Raw genomic sequence first — 7,355 nt, 5'->3', positions numbered from 1 at the left:
CCTCCCAGATGTCTCAATATGAACATGAATTGTTAAATATCTTCAGAGAGATTTTATGGTTGGAAACCTGAACTTAATTCAATCCCCACTTCTCAGTTACTTTGCTCATCAGCATGATCAGAATAATGGAATTCAGAATAAATGATTCAGAAAGGTCATGGCAGAATCATGTTAGTATGGATATTACCATAACATTTATTCACATCTCCAGTGAAATAGGTAGTGCTTTCTACGCAAAAGAGTGTGCATATAATAGGACAAGTATAGAAACAGAATTAAAATGCATACAACCCTGCTAAGTCATCAAAGAAGAATTTTCACATGCTAAGAAGAGATGAAGATGATTCAAGATGATCAGAGGTCTTTCTGCTCCTATTTCCATTCCCCTTTGGAGGTATTCTATTTCCACTTGGAAGAAATCAAGTATACATGCAAGTAATCTGCTCTTTATTTTTCCTTGATGTATATTCCAGATGATTTATCCCCAAAGATAGTTTAATTTGCCTTCTAAAGATTTGCTTTAAAACATAATTGAGTGCATCGAAAAATGCTTTATCTCCATCACAGATGATTACAGTTCAATAGATGTGTTCTTATATAGTGTATGCATACACATGATAGTGTGACTTCATCAATATTCTACCCAGTATATAAATTATGTACGTGCAACTATAAGATTGTGCATAACATGTGTATTGCCTCTGTCATTCTCCATAGCATTCCCAAGAGACATATTTTATAGTTCTTTGTTAACAAGCGGCTTAATATGGCTTAAGATAATTAAGACATAAGATATTTGTGCTTTCTGAGGGATTTGCATTCTAACAGGAAAATTTTACAGGGAAAAATTTTTCAAGATCTTAACAGTTTTCCTAGTGAAATATTGGACACAAAATTGAATGGGTGGGAATAAAAGCATAAGCTTCTCAGTATAGCTGAAATTTTAAAAACATAAAAAAAATCACCCAGAGACAGTAAATTGTGAACAAGCTAAAATCAGAGGAGATTTTTTTTTTTTTTTGGAGGCAGAGTCTTGCTCTGTTTCCCAGCTGCTTTTTTGATTGGGCTACTTGATTGCACATAAACAGAACATAGAAAAGTTTCTAATCTTTTTTTTTTATTCTTCATGTAAAGATTTTAACCTGTCCATTCTTGTTTGACTCTATGAACTGATTATTTTCTAAATCTTGTCTAAAGCTGTTATCTCGGCTGAATTAAACAAATGAACAAAAAAATAAGAGTTGGACAAAATGATTTTAAAAATAACTAAGAGCTAAAATCATTTTGTCATCAAATTTAACACTTTTAATTAATAATCATTTTTAGATTCTTTTATAAATACTTTAGTACATGCTCCATTTGGACTGTAACTCCAAAATGATAAAACATCAACACTTTTGTAAATACTGCTTATTTAACAGTCTGTAAGATTGTTTTCCCCAAAGCTAAATGCTGATATGGATAGTTTGATGAGCGTCCTTCAGAGTATTTTGAACTAATCATAGTCTATAAGACCTAGTTTTCTATCATAATAAGTTAGAAAGTGGAAGAAAATAATCTAAACTGTGCATTCTACTATTTCCTACTTTGGCAATGTAAATTGGCTCATTTGTTTTGAGTATTGTAAATTACACAGTTAAATCTCTCATTGCACCACAGGAAGCTCTAGTTCTCTGAGTAATTACTTGAATATCTTTTATTCTAAAAGATAAAAAGAATAACCTTTCCATAGGTAATGCATGATTAGCAGAATGAAGATATTGAACAGCGCTCAAAACAGTGGAGCACTCACAGAGTGGTTTTTGTACTGGACAAAAATTTCAAATTATTTTACTCTTCTTTCTGAATAAGAACACCGGGACAGATGATTATGGAAGAAGCTGTAGGAGAGAGGTAGCAGGGTATGGCAGAGAATGATAGTGTTGACAGGTTTCCCACTTCTTGACAATAATAAACAATCTAGGCTATTTTTCCCCTTGTTCTGTGCTAGGATTCCCAGACTTCTTCAGCTTCCTCAAACTTCCACCCTCATCCCAACCTTCATGAGCCTGTGATTCTTATGTGAGCACTTTCTTTCACCATAACATTTCAATTACCTAAACAAGAAAATAGATGTCAAGAAATATATTTCACCAAAAAATGATCTGACAAACACATTTGGTCACTGTTTAATCTCTTGCATGAGGTTGATAACTAGAAGTGAGGATCTGAATTTAAGGTATAAGAAGATGTCAACTCAGCTTTTAGCAAAAATTCTATTTTTTATCCACAAGGTGACAAGCTGACTTTTCAGCTTGGAGATTTTGTGAAGATCGATAGAATTAGAAGTCAGATTAAAGAACAACCGTTAGAAAACACAGTTTTTTCTATGATTATATAGAAAAATTAACATGTTGAAAAAAAACATAAGTTATTTAACAGTAAGGTTAAAAGATGTGGGTAATCCTATTGAATTTTAAAACAAAATTTCAGGTGTTAATCTTTATATATACACATATAGATTTACATGTATATATACACATAAGCACAGGTAAGTATAGAGATATAATATGTATTATTCTTATATACGTGCTAGAAAACAAGTAAATAAGCATTCACAGAACTAAGGATTCAACTGTTTAAAAAGTTCAGCAAGGACAGATCTTTATAGAAACTACAATGTGAAGAATAAAGTTCCTTTCTGATTTTCTGAGAAGAGGAAGCATATTTGAATATAAACTTACTTTTCTCTTTAATTTCTTAACTTCTTCAGATGCTAAAGAACTTTTTTTGTTGTTGTTAAGAATTCCAATCACGACAGCAGTATTTTCTGGCATTTCTCTAAGAACAATGCGAATAGTGTAGTTTTGCTCAATGATGCTATTGTCTACTTTTCCCTGTCAAGTCATTTCTTATTTAAACACTCAACATAAAATGAACTCTAAGTTTCAAAGCAAATTTCTCTTAAGATCCTCCTTCTTTTCTTTTTAAAATTAAAATATATAAACTTTTAATTGCAATTTGTACTTTTCTTATTTTTCTCTCTCTCCTGAAGGTGCCCCCTTCAGTATTTATCCACTGGTGCTATTTCCTCCCACATTGAATCTTGGTTCACCCTTTGACTTGCTTTAACCAAAAGAATGTGGTGAAAGTGACACTGTTTCAGTCCCAGGCCTAGTAATTAAGAAATCCTGGCCATTTCCATGTTTGAGCTTCTGGGAGCTTGGATCTACCATATAAGTCTGGCTATGCTACTATAGAGGACATAAGGAAAGACCTCGTGGAGAGGGCACATAGAGAGAGAGAGGCCCAGCCCTCTCATCACCCCAGCTGAGCCTTCCAACTCTTTCCAATCTGATGCAAGTGAGGCCAACTGAGAGATTTAAGCCATAACCAAAATCTGACAGCAGTCACATGAGATCCCAAGCCAGATTAGCAGAAAAGCCACCTAGCTGAGTTCCAACCCAGAGTCAACAAACTTTCTGTAAAAAGCCAGGTAGTAATTATTTTTGGCTTTGCAGGACATATGGTCTCTGTAGCAACCACTCTGTTGTAGTGCAAAAGTAGGCATAGGCTATACATAAACAAATGACCATAATTATATTCCAATAAAACTTTATTTATAAACATTGAAATTTGAATTTCATATAATTTTCCTGTATCACAAAATATTCTTCTTTTATTATTTACTTTTCAACTATTTTAAAATAAAAAAATTGATTCGTAGTTACACACCATATAAAAACAGATAATAGGCCAGAATTGTTCCCTGAGTCATAAGAATCTGCTCCAACCAACCCACAGAATTGTAAGAAATAATAAAATATAGTTGTTGTTTTAAGTCCTTAACATTTGGGATAATTTGTTACTCAGATATAAATAACCAAAACACTACTTTACAGATTCTGTCTTAGGGAAGGAATAAAATGATCAGAACTCTAGGTATAGAATAAATTAAATGTGAGATTGCATAATAACCACTTGCTGAATCAACTGGAATAAATGCTGGTCTGTAATTAACAAAACCAACCTGTGAAATAGACTGGAATCATCTTGTATTTAAAAACGCAATCACCAAAAATCACATGGGAGTGAGTCACACATATGGAATGGGAGATTACCTAAGAAGTACCTCAGAGTAGGACGTGATAAACAAGGACTGACACAATGATGATACTGAACTAAAAATCACTTCCAAGAAATCAACAAGAAAAAGTCGAAGGCGACATATTTATTTTAAAAGACAACAGAAGAAAAAAATGATAATAATTACCTTTGAATATATGGAGGTAGAGAATGACAGTTTTTTCTAAACTGTACAAAGAAAAAAAATATAGAGGCTAAATTGCAGCCAAATGTTGAGTCTGAATATTAGGATTAACTTTTTAACAGAGAGGACCAAAGAAACGCACCTTTAAAACTCAGCGGTTGGCTATTTTTAAGAATTACATGATTGGTTTTCTGCTTTAAAAGATTTAGATAAATCCTCATCTAATGGCAGAGGTTGGGATTAGATGATCTCTTTTCACTCCAATGCTAATCCTGAGATATGTGATTAGAAATCACAGCCTTTAATATGCAATTTGCAATTTCTGCTGCTGAATCTAAACTGCCTCAGTTGGAAACTGATAGCCACTGCTGTCTATGAACTGTTGCTGAGCAGTGCACTCAGGTTTTAATGGATATTGTAAAATCATCAAAGAGAGCTTTTCCCCCCTCCTAGGGTCTAAGTACTTATTCTTACTTTGAGAAAACCAAAACTAAATAAAATAAATGAATAAATAGGTAGATAGATGCATAAATATTCTGAGAATTATTTTTTTTAGTCTTTTCTCCAAAGGGTAATATCAAATATGTTATAAAAATCTATGTTTTTTCACACAAAAAAATCACATGCTTACTTTTCCTGGGAAATAAACTATAATATCATAATGTTAAAAACTTGTCTAGTCATCAACTCCACAGTAGTTATAACCATTTGCTTTTAACAGGATCTCAAAAAAAGCACACACTTTACATGTGTAGGCACATATGCACACATACAAACATACACACACACACACACACACACACACTCCTAAACAACCCTGGTAGAAAGGGAAAACCTAAAAATATAACTTTGAGGAGTATTACTTCCTTAAAACTTCATTAATGTGTAATTGACAAATTTCAAACCCATTTCTACCTGATTTATCATAAAACTATTCAAAGCAGCAGGAATACAATATAGTTTTTATAAATGTCTGATCTGATTGACAAATAAGACATGATGGTTTTATAAGTTATTATCTATGCTGCTTCTTTTATAAGTCTATGAAAATATTTTTTCCTGTGGTCTGAATACTTGTGTCCCTTCAAAGTTCACAGGTTGAAATCCCTGCTTCAAGGTTATAGTATTAGAAGGTGCAGCCTGTGAGAAGTGATTCGATCATGAGTGTGGAGCCCTCATGATTGGGATTGTTGCCTTTACAAAAGAGACCACACAAAGTGAGCTAGTCCCTTCAATCATCTATGCGAAAACAGGCCCTCACCAAATACCAGATCTACTGGTGCCTTGACTTGGGACTTCTAAGCTTCCCGATCCGTGAAAAAGAAATTTCCGTTGTTTAAACTACCCAGTTTATGGTATTTTATAGCAGCCCAAATGGACTAAGATAGTTTCCAAATAAATTTAATTTGGTGGACACTTTTAGAGCTAATACAGTCTAAGACCCCTAGATGCTAGCAATTAATATTGAATATAAGGGGATATTCCCATATTGCTGAAATAATAGAAATATAATTTATCATAAAGCATCATAAATAGATATAAACATAGTCACAGACATCAGAGTTGAGCAGAAGAAAGTATAATCACTTGGCACAATTAAAAACTTGAGTCTTTTTGGACATTAGGTGATAATGCCAATATGTTTTTTAATCATGAGTCTCAAATTCACTTTCCATCATTTTCAGAAAAGAACTCCCCAAAGCTTTTATTTCCCAAAGGTTTAGTGGGAATGGCTATGCCTACCAAGTATATTAAATATAAAGGATATCAAGGATTCTTGGTTTATGAATGAGTACTCTGAGGTATTTGTGTGTGTATAAAGTGAATATATATATGTTCATAAAAACATCAAAATTAAGATGACTAGAACTTATTCTTGATGCCCAGTTCCTTGCCTGTTTAACACTTTTTGAACATTTCAGAATTTATGGCTTATCATGGTTGCTTCATTTTCTTTGTTTCATTCTTTCCAGTTCTGTATAATTTTAACCTACTAAATATCTTTAATATATGCCCACTTCTCTCCATCTTCATTGCTACTTCTTAGGCAATACCACCAATCATCTCTCTCCTAGACAGGTGAAATAGTTTCAATACTGCTTCACTGTTACTCTTCTTTGTCTTAGTCATCTTAGTCTGCTATAACAAAATACCATAAACACAGAGCTTATAAAGAACCAAAATTTATTTCTTACAGTTCAATAGGCTGGTAGTCCGAGACCAGGCTTGTGGGGTCTGGTGAGAGCTTTCTTCCTAATTACAGATTGCCTAATTACAATCCTAAGCCTGGCTGAATGGTATACTTCAGCTTGTAAATGGCAGAAAGAGAGCTGGCTACTCTCTAGTCTCTTCTTATCAAAACACTAATTCTATTAATGTGGGTTCTACCAGTATGACTCAAAGGCTCCATCTTCAAGTACCATCATATTGGGATTAAAGTTTCAACATATGAATTGTTGGAGGGACACAAGCATTCAGACCATTGCACTCTCCAATCTTTTACCCATTAGCCACCTAAATCCTTTCAAAATATAATGCCAACTAATCACTCAACACTTTGATGACTTACTAGTGTGCCTCAGAGAAAACATACATTCTTTGTTCTGGCCAACAACATTCTTCATGAGTTTGTTTTTGTCTGGGTCTCCAAATTCCATTCTTATGAATGACCTTTCTGCCCCTGTGCTTAAGTCACAATTTTTTCTTTCAGTTCCTTAAACACAAACTTGTTTCTGCCTCCTGGATTTTGCTTATGTTTTTCTCTTTAATTGGCATATTCTGCCTGAACCACTATCCCTGTTTCCTGGCAACAATCCTAAGCCTAGTTGGATGTTACTTCAGCTTGTAAATGGCATTTCAGTGACATCATTCCTGGCGACTCTAACTACAGAGATTAACGCTGTCTTTTTTTTTTATTTTATTTTAAGGTATTACAGGGGGTGCAAATGTTTCTGGTTAGATGGATCACTTTTGTAATGCTTGAGCCAAAGTTAAAAGTGTGTCCGTCAAACCAAAGTTAAAAGTGTGCCCAGCACCCAGATATAGTGTTCATTGTACTCCTTAGGTATATTTTCACCCATCTCCTCCCTTCCCTCCTTCATTTCCA

This window comes from Lemur catta, chromosome 4, assembly GCF_020740605.2.
Source record: "Lemur catta isolate mLemCat1 chromosome 4, mLemCat1.pri, whole genome shotgun sequence".
Taxonomy (NCBI): Eukaryota; Metazoa; Chordata; class Mammalia; order Primates; family Lemuridae; genus Lemur; species Lemur catta.
Note: the sequence above shows the minus strand (reverse complement) of the source record.